The 19,026-nt window shown below is 42.2% G+C and overlaps 1 protein-coding gene across 1 annotated transcript in view; it reads right to left on the reverse strand.

The window, feature by feature from the left end:
- Positions 1-19,026, reverse strand: part of LOC136586736 (ubiquitin-conjugating enzyme E2 E2) — a 211,902-nt gene that overhangs the window by 83,672 nt on the left and 109,204 nt on the right. The gene's annotated exons all lie outside the window — the stretch shown is intronic.

A 19,026-nucleotide genomic window follows, 5' to 3' on the forward strand; every position in this document is an offset into this window, starting at 1 on the left:
GTCTCAAAGATCAGATCCACATCAATCAGAAACTGAAGGTGCATCATAGCTACATGCCATCACTAAGAACAGAAAGCCATTTAACATAAAACTACTAAAATAGGCCAAATAAGTTTTAGTCAAGATTATGAAACAGATATCCCCACTTTTACAAAAGTACCTCTCATCATCTGTGTCTGATCCTCGTTATCTACTAAAGTGTAGTTCGAAAAATTATTCAGTAATTAATCAAGTAGCTCTGAAATCTACATTTTTACAAGGTCCACAACAGCACTGCAAAAGTCCAAAAAACACCATTTTCCTGCTTGTTTGGCTTCCAAGATTTCCTGGCAGTAGAAGACCTACTGACTCTTCCATCTCCAAAGCAAAAGGGTTCCGTGTTGATTCCATTTCAAAGCATACAAGGAAACTGCAGGGGAAAATTTAATGGACACTTCTAAAATTTCTATTTTCAGAAACTATCAGATTAGATGATAGCAGGCAGCTTCATAACCTCGGTTATAAGCAACGGAGATAAGCCCTTCCAACTGTCTTTCTTGGTGGGACTCAACGATTGGATGTGAATCATTCAAAATCAAAGGGAAACAATGACCCTAACGAACCAGTTTATGAATTTTTCCTTATACTCTGCTCCAAAAGGCAAGAAAAATGACAGGTTAGCCTATCTGACGGACATTTCAATAGAAAGGTATCACCATCTTACCATCCAAAGCCTCTGCATGTAAAAGACTAATGTCTTATTTTCAGACAAGAAGACTTACAGTAGAACAATTAAAAAAAGCTGTTATACTATAATAAATAATCCACGGTTATGATATGGGGGATCAGAAAAGCCACAATACACAAATACCAACCCTACACATTAAATATGATCAACTTTCGGCATAGGTGTGTTGGCATAGTCAACAGATCATCAACGCAACCATGGTAGTTAAAGGTGGTTGCCTCTTGAAAATTAGGGTATATGGACCTCATAGAGATTGGTCCTGCTGCTCGGGGTTCCCCTTCTATGATCAACTAATGAAAGCTATGTACCGAGAGCAGCTCCCACTCTGGTGGACTTGGGTCAGTCATTCATCTGAATGGCTGCCATGCAAAAATGCATTTCAGCTGAAGTAAAATGTCTGATCAAACAACGCCTCCTCAAAAAACCCCAGCATTTGCTAAGGGTGCAAGGATCAGACCCATGGCTATTAGCTGCTCGCTGGGAAGGGCAGCTACAGTCTAGAATGGGTTGTCTCAGACAACAAAATTAACCTCTATGGGTGTGTTCACATGTTGCTGATTTGCTGCAGATTTTGGGTACAGATTTCACCCCTTCATTTTGAATTCAATTGAATGAGTGAAATCTGCCTCATATCCGCACCAAATCAGCGACATGTGACACAGCCTCATTGATGCTGCCTGCAGTATTAAACACCCAGTTCCCGGTAAACTGAGCCAAAGAGATATGGACGCCATGGAACTCGAATGTAGGAAAAGTTCAACCTTTATCGCCAAGTAAGCAATGTTTTGGTAACTTCATGAGCTGTTTTTCCAGAAATGTATAGGCCTAAAGACATTGTCCCAAGAAGATAATCACATGGCTTATTAGGGCATATGAACATCACAGAGTAGAGTTCCCTGCTTGGTAATCCCCTCTATGAGTCGGAACAGGGAGCTCATCTGTAGGAACAGCTCCCATTCTAACAGACCTTGAGCCACCTTTCGGGAGGGTGCCAAGAGTGATCAGTTGTTCATCCCCGGGGCCGTATTTTGAAAGGGGTTGCCTTTGATTTATTAATCCTTTAAGATCTGAAATTCACAAGTTTCTAACCTACTTTAAAGGGGTTTTCTAACTTATATTTTTTATATAGTTTTAGGCCCACTATGCCCAACACTATATAAAAGTTATACACTCACCGGAGCGGTTGGTCCGGCCCCATGGCATCTGACAGGTGATGTCACCAGGTCTTCTGTAACCTATCACGTGGGCTTCTAATGTAGAAGCCACCAGCAGGTTAATGAAATGCACTGATGTCCCTGTTCTGCATTCTAATGGCTGCAGTGGTCAAGTGAGAAACCCACCTGACCGTAGCAGATGAAGTAAATAGTAGATCAGAGGACTGGAGTGCATGTCAGGGACGCATCGCAGTAGGTGAGTACTGGTTGTACTTTTCTTAAATATAAAATACAGCATTTCCCCACCACCACCACCACCACACACTGCCACCAATATAACAATCACTTAGAAAGCCCCTCTAATTCATTAAAGGGATATTCTGATCATAATCATTATGGCAAGCCGCTGGCTTTCCCCTAAGTGTGCTGGGCTATATCTGTAACTGCTTTACTTAAGTAACTTTTAGAGAATTCTACAGTCGCCTCACTATAAATCCCTCATCTCACAAGGATGGGCCATCATCTATCAGAGATTTAGGACACATTTTGTGGATATACGAGAGGTCTATGATAACAATTGTCCTTTAAATGTTTCTTAGAATGCTTTCAATGCAAAATTACTAATTGGGGAAACAGAAGATACAGTTGCTCCTCAGCATATTTTACATAAATTATTCTATTTAAAAGGACTGAATTTTCAAACATGTTTAAACAACGTATTGACAGGCTGCTGCAGCCAGTGATTGAACACCAAGCTATTTGATGGTCTGCAGCAGCCTGTGACGTCCCGTAGACTTAAACTATATATCAGAGAGGAGACCCGGAGCTGTGGTGCTGGAGACCGCAATAGAATCCCATGTGTCAGGTTTACCTTATATCAACAGGCCTTATGGCCAGGTCATGTCATGTGTGAGATGCCATGGCGTTGGACTGCTGTCACAGTGCGGAGTAGATTTATTTTATATAATTTTGGGCACGGGGAGCCCAAAACTATATAAAATAACTCAGAAAACTCCTTTAATTAGAAATGCAATAACTTGAACAGCCACTTTAACTTTTTCCAATCCAATTTTAGATTCAGGGTTTCCTAGGGGGCTTTCTCTTTCTGCCATTATACAATGGCACCATCTGCTGGCTACAACCAGTACTGCAGTATGTGACATGCCGGAGAGGCCCCCGACAACAGAGCGGCCAGTAATCTACAGTAAGAATACCCTGCCGGACATCTTCCGACATCAGAGCTGCAAAGGCTTCAATCAGAATGTAGGAAGAAGTCAGACAGTGGATTGGAAAAGGTTAAAAAATACCAAAAATGTCCTTACATTTGATGAACTGTGCATTAAGGAGCCTTTTTTAACACTTGAGTCTAAATTGTCTTAGAGAAACTCTGTGGTTCCACTTAACCTGGATTAAACGGTCACAGGAGCTTAAGAGTAGAAACAAGTTCTCCAGCATGTTCTTATCTGAAATCGGGAATGTTGGCTCACCATGGGCGACGGAGATCCCCATAGAAGAGTTTTATAAGCCATGGACATCAGTAGCAAATATGCTTTCTTACATAATGGTTCTAAAAGGAGACTTTAGAGTTTCCGTAAGTCTGAAGTTGAGCTGAAATATCACATCTGCCATAACCTTCCGTAAGTTCAATGCTCATATGCCCCAACCACAAAAATCTAAGTAAATTTCGTATTATCCAGTAAACGGAATAACATATAATGTTAACATAAAAGGAAACATGTCACAGGGTGATTAACCAGGATTTAGCAATGTAGCTTAGTTTGATTACAGCGGCATGATACGGGATTGTAATTGGCTTAACACATTAGCTTCTGCCCAAATGCACAATAATAGTTTTTGTAACAATATCACCAGGTGAAAATTATCCTGGATCCCGGATGGATAAAACTAGTGTTTACTGAAAGCATAATTGTGTTTCCGCTTAATTGTAATTGCGTTATCATTTGTGGATCATAAAGTATATTTTGTGTAATTATTTTGCCTAAATAGTTTAAAGTCTAATGCATGTTACTACACAAAGTACATAGGACAAATTCCCCAAATGATCTTAGCCATCAAATATAAATATAATTAAAGCCGAGCAGAACTCAAGAGAGCCCACAAAATTACCTCTGTATACATCCCAATGTCACAAGCAGCCCTACAGGGGGCATTGCACAAAATATCTCTTATCCTAAAGCGATAGAACCTGGGAAGTGCTGGATCTGCTGAATACCAATCATAATGTTGCACCCTGGGAGATATTTAGGGTAATTGGTATTGGAGTTAGTATCACATAATTAAGAACAAATTCTACATTTTCCCCTGAAATCTAAAAAAATGGAATTAAAGGGGTTTTGTCATTAAAAAAATATATCTAAACTTACCTATTCCTTCCATGCCAGTCTCCTTATCACATCTTCTCCTGGTTGAGCTTCTCCAGTGCCCCAGGTCAGCAGAGAATTCGACAATCGTTTGCAGGATGAATGGAGAGAAATCCTCACTGAAGTGTATCACACTAGTAAATGGTAAATCCAATCCTTCTCCTCTATAGATGTGAATGAGAAGATGGATTTACAGTATTTGACTTTTATTCTATTCTTCAGTATTAATACAATTTTGTATGTGTTTTTAACAGACGAATGTAAATCAGTCCTTGCATCAATACTGATTATATCCCTAAGTCAAATCCGTTTCTCCAGTCTACCATTGGTACAATAGTGATCACATTAAATCACTGTTCAGTTTAGATAATCCCTTTTCAAATACCATAAGAGGAACTATGAGGGAGCTTATAGATGGGCCCTCTATGGAGGATCACCATCTCATGGCAAGAGTAGAAAGTGATTACGAGCGTAGCTTGCTGTAGACAACCTACATGCATTGCACAGACCATCTATTGACTGGAATTGGCACTGAGTAATGTCTAACTTTCTCTGTGGTGGCGTTGCAAGGGAATTCAATGGGTTGCACTAAAATGACATCTATAACCTATCCCGAGGATAGGTGGTAAAAGTCTGATTGGTGGTGATCTCACCACTTAGACCTCTACCGACCCCAAGAACAGGAATCTCATGTCCCCCCTGTTCCTCCCTGCAGCCTGAATTCTGAAGTTCTCACCTCTCCACGGCTTCTGAGAAACCTCTCTCTTCAATTCTCGATATGCAAGTGGACTAAATTAGTCTGGTCAATTTTGTGAACTAAATTGGTTGATTGTAATGTGGAATTTTAGATAAACTAGCTGCATTCATATTTCTACTGTTATAGTTCACAGCCACGGTCGCCAATATACCTCTCCTGGTTGTCACAGTGCAAATCCTGTCACTTCCTCCAGTAGACGTCCTGCTCTGGCGTCTTCCCGATCTCTTGTCAGCAGCCTGGAGGGCATGCATGTTTGCCCATGGTCTTAAAAGGCCAGCACACACCACAACAGTCTTCACCAGCCAATCATGTGGTACCCCCCTGGCTATATCAGATATCCTCCCCCTCTGGAGGGTGTCTGAGGTTTTCAACTTTTGGTCTTGCTTAAGGCTCTATCCCCAAGGTTCTGATTCTCCGGTTCCTGAATTCACTGTGTTCTACACTCCTGACCTTGGCTTATAATTCTGACCATGCTTTTGTCTCCTGTCTGCCTTGACCTCAGGCTTGCTCCTCATACTGAAGTTATGTTGCCTGCCCCAACCTGATTGTCTGACTTTGCCTCCGTTGACACCCTCGGGTGCTGTGCCTTGGTCTGTAGTACTGTAACCTGCCATGTTCCTACAACAACTTCCAGTGTAATGGCCTGGGGACCCGGCAGCAAAGCCCACATCCTGACTGGTGGGGTTAAAGAGTGAAGACCGGTGTTCCTCAGTTGTTGCATCTGGATTTGGCGCTAAGTCAAAACGGTGTGTGGCAAAGCGTATCTACATCCTGACACCTACCTTATTGACATTTTCCAGTTCGTGCCCTCTTGTTCTAGTTCCAACTGGCTAGTTCTTTCTGGTCCTTTCTTAACAAGTATGCATCCACAGCGTTTTAACGTATCGCTGCCTACAGTGACCTTACTTGCCTAATTGTGCTCGGTAACCTGCCATTCTCTCCATCATTTTTCTTGTACTACATTTTGTCTTGAAAACTGTTTAACTAAAAGCAACTTAACTCTGAAGAACTATTGGATCCGGGCACATGAAAGACACAAAATTCAAATACTGAAATATTTTCCATCTCTATTTGATATGCGTAGCTCTATGAATTGCTCTTAGAACCCAATCTACTAAAGCACTTGGAGCAAGATCCGTCTTTAAGATCTACATTCTTTGACCTTTAGTCTGAGTTTCATAAACTTTCCTTTAAGCTTATGTAGCGGAGTGATGATCTATTGATTTTTACGCCATTTTATCCACATTCACTATGGAATGACGTCAGTTGAGGAAACTAGTCTCTTGTTCTCTAGCAGCAGACATGAAGTAATGTTTCCCTAAAAGACCTTCAAATTGGACAATAATTCATAATTTAACAATTTAGTAATTCCCTATCAGCGGTTTTATAAATGCAAATATTGCTTCTTTTCCACTCAGTTATGATAGAGTAGTACTTGTTAGATTTATAGAACCTATACTCATTCACTGTTAAAGAAAACAATCCTAGAAGGAGTTGCCAGAATGGAATGACACTGTCTGTGTGACTGTAATGTTGATGTAAGTGATTACAATATCAGAGCAAAGGGAGAATTTATTGTGGGGAACTGACAGCTTGTAGGGAGGCTCTAGTACCCTGTTGTACCACCTCTAGCTTGGATACAAGATGTGATATGGGCAGGTATGGAGGCTCTAGTACCTTGTTGTACAACCCATAGCTTGGATGCAAGATGTGATACGGACGGGCATGGAGGCTCTAGTACCCTGTTGTACTGCCTCTAGCTTGGATACAAGATGTGATACGGGCAGGCATGGAGGCTCTAGTACCTTGTTGTACAACCCGTAGCTTGGATACAAGATGTGATACGGATGGGCATGGAGGCTCTAGTATCCTGTTGTACTGCCTCTAGCTTGGATAAAAGATGTGATACGGATGGGCATGGAGGCTCTAGTACCCTGATGTATCACCTCTAGCTTGGAAACAATATGTGATACAGATGGGCATGGAGGCTCTAGTACCCTGTTGTATCACCTCTAGCTTGGAAACAATATGTGATACAGATGGGCATGGAGGCTCTAGTAGCCTGTTGTACCGCCTCTATTTTGGATGTAAGATGTGATACGAGCGGGCATGGAAGCTCCAGTACCCAGTTGTACCACCTCTAGCTTTTATGCAGGATTTGAAACTATCAATATATTAAATACTGTCCAATCTATGGTTAACACTATCCTATCAAATGTAATTGGACCCCTGAGCAAGAATGAGAAGCAGTGTTTATTTATATATGTTAATACTTAGTGGGGCTTCCTTTGGTCTTAATGACATCAGATACTCTCTGTTGCATGCTTTCTACTAACATCTGATACACTTCAGCTGGTATTTCCCTCCATTCATCCTGCAAATGTCTGGCGAGTTCTCTCAAAGCAGAAGCATTGACCCATGGACAACGGTGCAAGAAGTATCGTTATTGGACAGTTGATGAACAGGAGAACTTTTCATGGATTGATGAATCACACTACTCCATCTTGACATCAGATGGACGTACCCGGGTGTGGAGGATGCCTGGGGAACACTATTTGCCTGAGTGTGTTGTGCCAACAGTTAAGTACATTGAACCCCAACATTCTTGACAATACTGTATTGCCAACAACAGGGCAATACTCTCAAAAAGAAAACGTGGGTTGTCACAAATCCAATGCTGTTTTACATTGGTTTGAGAATATGGATGTTTCACGACTGGACCGACTTGCATAGAGCCCAGACCTGAACCCTACTGAACATCTTTGGGAAGAACTGGTACTTCGGATCAGGAAATATGAACAGCACCCATCTATTAAGCCCCCATGGGGCTTAAAAAAACGTAATAAAATTTTATGAATTGCAAAAAAAAAAAGGATTAAAAGTTTAAATCGAACCCTTTTGCCATATCTAAAATAAAAAAATTTAAATCATAAAAGAAAAATACATGTTTGGTATCACCGCGTCCGTAAAAGTCCGATCTATCAAAGTAGTGCATTATTTACCCCATACCATGAACGTCGTCTGAAAAAAAAAATAAAGAACGCCAGAAATGCACTTTTTCAGTTAACCTGTCTCCCCAAAAAAATGCAATAAAAAGCGATCGAAAAGCCGTATATGTATTCTGAATTGAGATTACCGTAAACTACAGGACATCCCGCAAAAAATGAGCCCTCGATCAACTACGGTGACGGAAAAATAAAAAAGTTATTGCGCGCAGAAGATGGCGGCAGAAAATAACTTTAAAAATTAAATGTCTTTGGAAAAAAAAAAAAAGAGTAGTACAGTAAAAAAAACTATACAAGTTTGGTATCGCAGTAATCATACTGACCCATAGGATAAAGATATCATGTAATTTTTGTTGCAGTTTGTGGGCCGTAAAAACTGGACACACTCAAAAATGGCGAAATGGCTTTTTAAAATTATTTTACTCCACTTAGAATTTTTTATACGTTTTTCAGTACATTATATGGTACAGTAAATGGCACCATTGAAAAATACAACTCGTCCCACAAAAAACAAGCCCTCATACAGCGACATCGATGGATAAATAAAGGAGTTATGATGAAGGGGTTAATAAAATGAACAAAAGGTAAATCCACATATTTGTATATTTGTTTATAAATAAGATGTAGGTGCTGCAGGCTGATGTAACTGGAGTCCGTGAATACTACCAACCTGCATTAGAATCCACTATAGTGCGGCTTTACCTCTTAGGTAGAAGGTATTGTTACACGTTGTGCTGAGCTATAGGATAAGCCGGCAGCTTATGACTCTAATAACAAATGATGATGATCAGTCTGATGGCGAGAGGAGAGAACCAAACTGCGGCCCTCCAGCTAAATCATGGCAATTTGTAGCCAACTTCAGGCAAAGTACACTAAAATAACAAATTGTATCATTTTCTGGCATCCAAATCTTTCTCCAAGTCCGCATAAGTGTTTTCAAAATCACTAGATCTAATTTCTTCTGACTTTTTGGAATTCCCCAAATCTTAGATACAAGTAATAATGTAAGCTATGTCACCAAACAGGGGTAATTACGGAGGTTTGCCAATATCGCGCTTGCCAACATGCGTTTTTCATAGCGATGCATTTTTTATTAAAAACTGCATGGTTTCTGTGAAATTGCGTTCTTCACTCGCTGTTGAGGATCGGAAGTGTTTCCCATTGACTTCAATAGCAAACATTGCACTTCCATGCACATTGCACAGCATGAGAGCGCTACACGATGGCTTTTAAGGTCCCATTAAAACCTATGGGTGAGGATTGGATGGAACGCGCAGTGATCCTGCGGGGAGAAGATCGCTCTTGTGAATGAATCCATGCAGAAGAATAGATTTCATATTCATGCGAGTTTTGCGCACATCGCACCGCACAAACCTCGCATGAAAATATCATTTGTGTGAATAAGCCCTAAGGGAAAGCTATCTGCAGCCTCATCCCTGGGCCTAAGGCGTGAGCGAGGTGCCAGGTATTACATTGTATGAGTCTTCCCAGGGCCCAGTGGATAACCTGGATAAGCTGGCCCGATGATGTCATAGAGCCATGACCAGAGTGTGGGGCTCCTTAGTAGAAGAGCTGTCATCACAATCACCTTAGGATGCCATAATGATTCTAGAATGTCATGCGGCTATATAACCTGTGAGCGCCCTGACATCAGTGCCACTTTTGGTTCCAGAAGTTTGGGCTAGATTGTTTCATACAGCTAGTACGTCCTTCTTATTATTTTACCTGCGATTCTTCCCATATATCATCAATATGAGTTCCAGAGAGCTGCGTCAGCTCATTGAGGATAATAATGCATGGCTTGAGCGACCAGAAAATCGTGGTAAGTGAAATATTAGGGGGGCAACATTCCTTGCCTATAGACACTTTTCTGGGAGGAGTTATCCCGGGGTCTGCTGGGTAAGATTTCAATGTATGCCTGGTATCTCCTCTGCCTAAACCCCATAGCATCAGCAGGGTCCAGGCTTAAAGTCAAAAATTGTGTTTTTTAATTAATAATTTATCATTTCTTTATAGGTCGTGATATAATTACGTCGAGGCTGAGACATCGTGGCAGACCGGTCACTGCGAGGAGAGGGGGACGGCCTAGAGGGGCTTCGCCACCCAGTAACATCCAGGGACGAAGCCGCTCCCCTCTGAGAGCCGTCTTCATGGAGCCCTCTCCTGCCAGCCGCTCTCCTGTACATCACCCTTCTGGGCATCACTCTCCAGTGCACCACCCTCCTGAATACCATCCAGTCCCCATTGTCATCGGGCAGCAAAGGAGAGATGTGGTAAGACCATCTACACCAATTCCACCACCCACCCAAAATCCATCTCTGCCGGTGGGATGGATGAGTTTTCACTGGAGAGTGACGCGGATAGAAAACCTTCCAAGAAGGGTGATAACATCTCAGGAGGCGGCTGAGTCTTGTGTCATCTGCATGACCGAGTTCGAGATCGGGGAAGAGGTCACCGTCCTTCCCTGCGACCACAAGTACCATCATGGTTGCATCTCGCCATGGCTCGCCTCGACCCCCCGCTGCCCCTTGTGCCGGGAGGACTGCTTCAGCTGAAGCAGTTATACCATCTGGAAATTATACAGCTGACTGGAAGCAATAACATCTTCTATTCCAGGTAAGGGATCTGCACTGATACTAAAGCCCCGTTATTGTCCAAGCTGGAAACAGAATTCCCTTTTTAATCTCTGCCTTTGGTTCTCTCCTTAGTTTTACCATCAGCTCTAACATCTCATCAAACATGAAGGACTATAAACTTCGCACAACCTCAAAGATGGTCCAAGACTGGAGAACACCGAAGACCTGGATCAGGACTACCAGGACTTCCAGTAAGAAGATGTAAGGAGCGCCAATTCCATAGAGTGGCCACCCTGATAACAGCGGACGCTCCGGACTACAATGTCCTACAATATTTCCTATCCACTGGGACATATTCCTATAAATAAATACTATTTACCATCTTTATATCTGGTTGTCACTTTGTAATCTCTATAAGGTCGGTCTCACACGGACGGGTCAGATTCCACATGCCGGAGCCCTCAGCAGAATCCAACCCTGCCCCTTGCAAAACAATGAAACATTTTAGTTATCCCGCTCAGTGAACACAATAGGAATAATTTTAGAAAGTAACACCAGAATTGCTATTTTTCTTTTCTTTGCCCCCCACAGAACCCCCCCCCCCAAAAAAAAACAAAAAAAACAACAATCTAAAAGTCAAACTGCTACCAATAAAACTGCAACTCTTCCCTTAAACACAAGCCCTCAGATAGCTCTGTCACTGAAAAGATACAAATATTCTGGGTCATCAAGTATTGCTATTAGGGTTTAGCTAGCCCAGAGAGTGTAGAATAATCGCACGGTAAGGTTGGGTTCCCGCGGGACGGAAATCGTGGCTTGGCAGCACTGAAAAGTTGCAAGATTTCCGCTGGAAAACCGCATCTTCTTTGAGAGAATTCAACAATCGTTTGCAGGATGAATGGAGAGAAATCCTCACTGAAGTGTATCACACTAGTAAATGGTAAATCCAATCCTTCTCCTCTATAGATGTGAACGAGAAGATGGATTTACAGTATTTGACTTTTATTCTATTCTTCAGTATTAATACAATTTTGTATGTGTTTTTAACAGACGAATGTAAATCAGTCCTTGCATCAATATGGATGGTGCGCCCCACAACACGTATGCCTGAGAAAGGAGCCCCAAAAGCTTACGTCTATTGTGGGCAGAGTGCATGCGCCTTGCTCACTGCCTCTGAACGTTACCTCTGGACTTGCAAATGGACTTTGGTTATTGACCGCCTGAGTTGCACCCTTGTTTCGCGACTGGATTGAAAGTTCTCTTGTGAACTTACGAGAAGAAAAAGAACTTTAGATATTACTATTAGATAAAAGAAGGGAAAAAATAAACTGGCAAATCAACAATATATTTTTTCCCTCTTTCCAGAAGATCTGCCTTCTAATGTTAGATTATCATTACACTGGCACGCAATCGGCATACCTCTGGGCTGTTAACAATCTTGTCACCACCTGATCTACCACCTGTACCTCCTGCTCTCAGAATTAAAATTCAGTCAGGAGACCCAGCCAGCAGACAAGGTGGAACTGCTGCGAGGCAACCATACAATGCCCGAGGCCTCTTCTGCACTGATCCTATGCCAAAGAGACTTCGGTGTCATGCGGTTGCCGAACAAGAGTGCTGCCGATTGGCCAGCTTCATCTCCAGGTATTATATTTAAAGTTGAGTCGGAAGAAAACATCAGCACGGTTAAAATACTATTTATGGCGTTCCTCTTTAACGGCGTAGTCTACCGACAGGTTTTGCCTATTGTGCAGGCAACCCAACCGCGGCTCATCCTGAAGGCTGTGCATGTGCACCACCGACTCAACTATCTCCAGTGGTCGAATTGAACAAGCCGCGGCTAGGTTATCGTGGGGCAACCGCTCTAATATTTGTCCACACAAGTATGCAAACACAACGTAATAAATGAAAATAAAATGTGTTGCATCTACTGAAAGTCACTAAATAAAAAAAATCTATAAAAAAATAATGTTGCATGTACTGAATTTTACCAACTAAATTCTTTCCGCTCTCCACAGAACGTTCCATATGAGGAGGGCACACGCATAAGGGATATTTTATATTCTCCAGAAGTGCCGTTTCAGCAAAGTCAAGCATAATCAATCCCCTTATTCTGTCAAAGGGGAATTCTGGCCAGAGCTGTTAAATCGTCAGATTGTGTCACTGGCAGAAGACAGGCAGGGCTCGTGTTTCCTCACAACTGATACTTTTGCACATTAGGGAATCACAGTGCAAGGATGATATCCTCTTACACGAGTTCTGAAAAGGGTTTTTGGTAAATAATCTCCAAAAGGGCAATGCTTTTGCCACCTTCCCTTGTTTATTGTCTTGTGGCAATCAAATATTAATGCTGGCATTGGAGACTATATAAATGAATTCCTCATAACCCCGTTAAAGTATTTTGCCTGTGAAGAGTCTTGAATTCTGTTCAAACATTAATTGACAACCTCTTAGTAAGGGTTAAAACAAAAAGCAAATAAAAAGTGAATTTCCTGCTACATCATTTAAGGTTATGCTTAACCAAGCGTCGATACAGCAAATACAAGAACATGTTTACTCATGTAAAGGAATAGATTTATATTCAGAAAACATCAAAAACAAAAAGTTTCCTCTCATTAGCATATCAAAAATTTGTACTATGAAACTTGTGCTGGTGACTAATAACGATCTGGCGCATTAAGGCTCCATTCTCTTATCTGCTGTTTTTCCTAGGTTGATTTAAAGAAAGAAAAAAAAAGCAAACAGATTATCGAAAAGGAAAAAGTTAAAAATAACAGACAAAAGTGGTCACTTTTTTGTGTATTTTTTTTTTCTATAATAAAGTAATAATATATACAGCGTTTGCAAGAAGTATCATTATCCATTAACAGGCAGAGATCTTTTGATACTTTTAAGCCTTGCCAATCCACTGTCTGACCTCTGAAGACATTATGATTTAAGGCTGTACAGCTCCGATGTTTGAAGACGTCCGTCGGGGTTCTCTTACTGTATAATGCCAGCCTCTCTGTTGTCGGAGCCTATCCAACGTGTCACATCATGCAGTACTGGCTTTAGCCAGCAGATAGCGCCGTTGTAGAACAGCAGAAAAAGAGTAAGCCCCCTAGGAAAACCAGGATACAAATTGGACTGGAAAGGGTTAAACTCTTCCTTTTCTTCTCAGTTCCTTTCATTGTTCACAGGCACTCACACCAACTTTCCCTCTTTTTTCTTCTTCTTTCTTTTCCTTTTCTTTCTTGCTTCTTTCGGTGTTCTCTCTACTTTTCTTGTTTTGCATGCTGCTAGGTCTCCTGCAGCCTCAACAGTTTTGGGGCTTAAAAAAAAATCGTCCAACCCCACAAAATTCTTCTGGTCTACGTTGCTATTTGGATTTTATTAACTGTAGTTATAACGTACTACCTTAAACTTCACCGTTTGCTGGATTGGTTCCCCATGCCCAATGACAGCATCGGTGTATTATTTGAAACTTTTTGGCATACTTTATTGCGCTGCATAAAAAACAAATCAAAGAGGAAAGCAAAAGGTAAGCGGGAAGCGCTGAGCGGAAAAGAGTAATGGACATAGATAATTACAATTATTCAGTATGTTAAGTAATTACCTAATCTGGCGTTATTATTATTAGAATTGCTTTTGACCACAAAACATCTAAAAAAATGTTCTACAACACAATAGCTGACAACAAGGTATAGTGAACATCAAAGAGGGAGGAGAAAAGATAAAGAGGATCAAGAAGGAAAGCGCTAGAAAGACAAAAAGTCTGCGATATTAGCAGAAAGACTGTCCTCAGCACTTCCCAAAGAAAAGATATGAATCCAAAATAATCTACACTATTTATGATATAATGAAATATTTTTACCCTCAAGAAGGGGAAATAATTTAACTACAAAATACTAAAATGTAATGATTAGGGATGAGCGAACGTGTCCGTTACGGACACATCCGCACCCGGACACCGGCTTTGCCGAACACTGCAGTGTTCGCGCGTAAGTGTCCGGGTGCCGCCGGGGGGCGGGGAGATGCGCGGCGGCGCGGGCGGCAGTAGCGGGGAACAGGGGGGAGCCCTCTCTCTCTCCCTCTCCCCCCCACTCCCCGCCGCACCCCCCCGCGCTGCCACGGCGGCCCCCGAACTTTTTCGCCCGAACACTGAAGTGTTCGCAAAGTTCGGTGTTCGGGCGAAAAAGGGGCGGGGCCGAACGTGTTCGCTCATCTCTAGTAATGATGGTAAAGATAAGGATGCAAAAAATTGTAAGAAAAAAATGTATAGGGGGGGTAAGTGTTCTGGGGAAAAAAATCAGATTTTGGAAAAGTATCACCAACTCAAGCTACTTTGGAATATAATAGTGTTTAATTGGAAATATGCTGTCAAGAGGAGCAACTAACAATATAACCCAATATTAAGGAATTGATACCCTTAAAAGGGCTGTCTAGTTTAAAAACCAACTTTCCTAAACCCTATTAGGGAATTTGGGGATGGGGCCCACTCTTCAGGATCCTCATTTATTAGCTAACTTGAAAAGGAGTTACAAAAAGTGTCTCTTGCTCTGGTAGACCTTCTCTGTCTTTCATTGATCTACTTGGGCATGGTGTAATTCTTGGTAATTCCTGTGCCACTCCACAGGGAAATTAAACACCGAACCTGGCCAAATATATTAGGGCAAGCGAATATGTATTGGGCCCTCCTGATGGCAGATTTCAGAGGAGAGAAGGATCAGGCAGCTGGATTTCAATATGCCTGATCATTTGTTTTCAAGGGAGTTAAAACACTGGCAAAAGTATCTAGCAGTGGCATATACATATATATATATATATATATATATATATATATATATATATATATATATATATATATATATATGGCTTCTTCCACTCTCCGCATTAAGAACTCTTACAATCTTACAAATTCAGACAAGATGTGTGTGTATGGGGGAGCCAGCTGTCAGTGTTTGGCTACAGTATCTAACAAATATGCCAAACTTTTATTACCAGGTTTCCCCACAGATTACAGCTTACTGCTAGGGATCATAGAAGGGAGACATGTAGTTATTTTTTGAAAGGGCTTGTGCCAAGTTATAAGGGGATAGCTTAATGATCGAGGGGGTCTAACCACTGGGACCCCCCCATCGATCCTGAGAACGGAGATCCGGTCGATCCTTGAGTGAGCAGAGCCACGGTGCGACCTTTGCTCCATTCACTCAAGGACCGACTGGAGCTTCCTTTCTTGTATCCTGGCTGTCGGACCCCCACCGATCATAAAGCTATCCCCTATCCTGTGGGGGTCTAACTGCTGGGACCCCCCATCAAGCCTGAAAACGGGGATCCAGTTGGTCCTTGAGTGAACAGCGCTACGGTGCAACCTCTACTCCATTTGCTCAAGGACCAACTGGAGCTTCCTTTCTTATATCCTGGCTGTCAGACCCCCACCAATCATAAACCTATCCCCTATCCTGTGGATAGTGGATAACTTTGTGACTTGGCACAACCCTTTTTAAGGGACCGTTCTGAGAAGTACAGATTCTCCGAAGTGGAGAACCCCTTTATGACTGATATAATTAGGAAGAACTTCTAGCAAATACAAAAAGGCAATCTAAAGTTCTCCTTGTTAACATTTCAGACGCAAGCAGTTCATATACTTTTAAAGGATTTCTAAGCCTACATTGATTAACCGTCTGGACAAGTGTAACTGATCGTGTAACAAGCATAATATAACACTTATTACAGCCAATATAAGCCTTGGGCAAGGCACTGAAGTTACCAAAACCCCCTTACAAATTATTTAGCAGTTAAAGTCGACCAGACATGATTTAGGCAAAGGTTTTCCAGGTTGGAAATTAATTGTCTAGGAAGAGAACCTCAAAGCTGAAAACAACCCATGTAATAAGTCAGGTGTCGCGTGAGACATGCTGGCAAAGCAATGCATCCTCTTCAGCAAATAGAATTGGTTTCTGTCCATTGATCCCATATGCATTAGTCGTCTCTGTAATGGAAACCTACAGGAAACGTCAATACATCCACCCAAACAATGATTCAAAGCCATTCATTTATAGTAGAAGAAAGACCTGCGAATACTCCATAAACTGATTAAGAACCAAAACGGGAGCACGTGTTCATTGTGGAGAAGCCATGAATACAAAACTGGGGCTTCTCTGATTACAGAGTAAATCAGGGATGAAGGGCAGATTAGACACGAGGCTCATGTATGCAAAGGGCCGCGTGCGATGGGAACCTCTACCCAGCGAGTCCCCTGTGATAGCGGAGGGGTGTCGGGGCTGAATCCGTGTAGGTCATTAGATCATTTTAACAAAGTATTTCAGTTCTAGCATTTAAAAGTTATTCTTTCAACTGTATATTCAAATTTTATACAACTTTTTGTATCAATTTCTGAATCCTTTTATACATACAATGTGTAGACGCTCTAACAATACATATTTTTGTCTAATTCTATCGCACTGCATCAGGTATAAGGATCAATATACAGTGTTTTCCCCCCAAAATAAGACACTGTCTTATATTAATTTTTGCCACAAAAGAGGCACAGTGTCTTATTTTTGAGGGTGGGCTTATACTTACCTAGTCCGCAGCGTACCGATGCCTCACACTGCTGGTCTCCGGTGGTGATGCAGTAGTTTGCAGTGTCCTCCGCGCTGAGATATCCTCTTCTTTCTGGTGACAGTGCTTTGAATACCCAGCCTCCAGCAAAGAGAGTGTTGTGATTGGGTCGAGCACCAGCCAATCAGTGTCGGCACTCAATGAACCCATCACAGCGATTCAGTGATGTCATTCACTGAATGGCTGTGAATGATCAAGCACCAGCTCTGATTGGCTGGTGCTCGATTTAATCACAGCGCTCACTTTGCTGGAGGCTGGGTATTCAAAGCACTGTCACCAGAAAAAGAGGATATTTCAGCGTGGAGGACACGGCAGATTGCCGCAGCGCCAGGGACCAGGCTGTTTTGTACCTTAAGGACTGGGCACTTTTTTAGGGATTTTACCCATGTGGTGGTTTATCTGCCCTATTTTCTTTTCTACAGCTACCAAAAATAATTTTTGCTGCTTTTCTTTTTCCGTGACATACAGGGCTATTTTTTAAATATCTTTTTAACTGACTTTTCCCCCCAGTTTTTTTTATTTTTAATAGGGGTAGAAAGCAAAAAATAGGATTTTTTTTAAAATTAGTAAATTCAGGCTAAAAAAAAGTATGGGAATGGGTTCCTCATTTTGTTTCGTCCGTTTTGATATATAATATGTGTGGTTTTGGATTACAGGGCGCATACGACGACAGTTTTCGTTGAAGTTATTTTTATTTTATTCTGTAGTTTTGTTTTACTTATTTATGTTATTATGTTTTTTTACTACACATAAGGCCGCCTGCAGACGAGCGGGTCGGATCCGGCAGCGAGAAATCTCGCCGCGCGATCCGACCCCAGAGCCTGCAGGGACGAGCGCGTACTCACCCGCGCCTGGCGGCCCCGGCCCTTTGATGTGCCGGCTGCCGCGCAGCCGGCGCATGCGCAGACCGGAGCCGGCGGCCAGGTGAGTGCGTGCCCCGCAGGAAATTAGAACATGCCGCGGTTTGTTTGCCGCGCGAGATTTCGCGCGGCCAAACCGCGGCCGTCTGCATAGGAGTGCGTATTGTAATGCACTCCTATGCAGACTTTCAGCGGCGGAAATCCCGCGGCGGGATTTCCGCTCGTCTGCAGGCGGCCTAAGACCTCTGGGGGACATTTACATGTTTTTGTTTTTTCTAATTACACACTTTTCCACTGTAGCTGGGGCATCCATAGGAGCTGCATCTATAGTAGTCCTAGTTACAGTGAAAACATCCCCTGCAGTGACAATAGTCACTGGCAGAGCTGATCGGGGTCTGCTAGGACCCTGTAGCTCTGCTGTGGCAGGCAATCCCAGCGGTCACGTGACCGCCGGCTTGCGTGGTGGAAGTTATGCTTTCACTTCTTAGTACATATCGCTCATTGAGTGCTATGTACTTAGGAAAGGAGTAGGCAGAAGGCGTTAAAAACCTCTTTTCCTTGAGGGTTTTCAAGTGTCACTAACAGCCCGACCTACTTCTGATTAATTGCAGAAGAAGATGCTTTAAATTCCAGGACCAAGTGCTGTAAATTTATGTGCTTGGTTCTTAAAAGGTTAAAAAACAATCTAAGAGACACGTTCCTTTTAGAGAAAATTCTGTTAGATTTGGTTTTGTACCAAACAGGAGTAGTAATGCATTACACCAGAGAGCCGGGAGCTGAACGTGTGGTCCTAGGAACAATCAGAGCAGAAAACCTACACAAAAATAATAAGGTAAAAGTGTTTAACTTGGCGGCTTACTTCCATCAATGTGCTGCTAAATGACATAAGACTAATGGGTCATTACTGGTAAGTGAACAGCCTAACAAAACAACTCGATTACAGAGAAGTGTTCTTAAGTAGAT

The sequence above is a fragment of the Eleutherodactylus coqui genome, chromosome 12 (genome assembly GCF_035609145.1).
Source record: "Eleutherodactylus coqui strain aEleCoq1 chromosome 12, aEleCoq1.hap1, whole genome shotgun sequence".
Classification (NCBI taxonomy): Eukaryota; Metazoa; Chordata; class Amphibia; order Anura; family Eleutherodactylidae; genus Eleutherodactylus; species Eleutherodactylus coqui.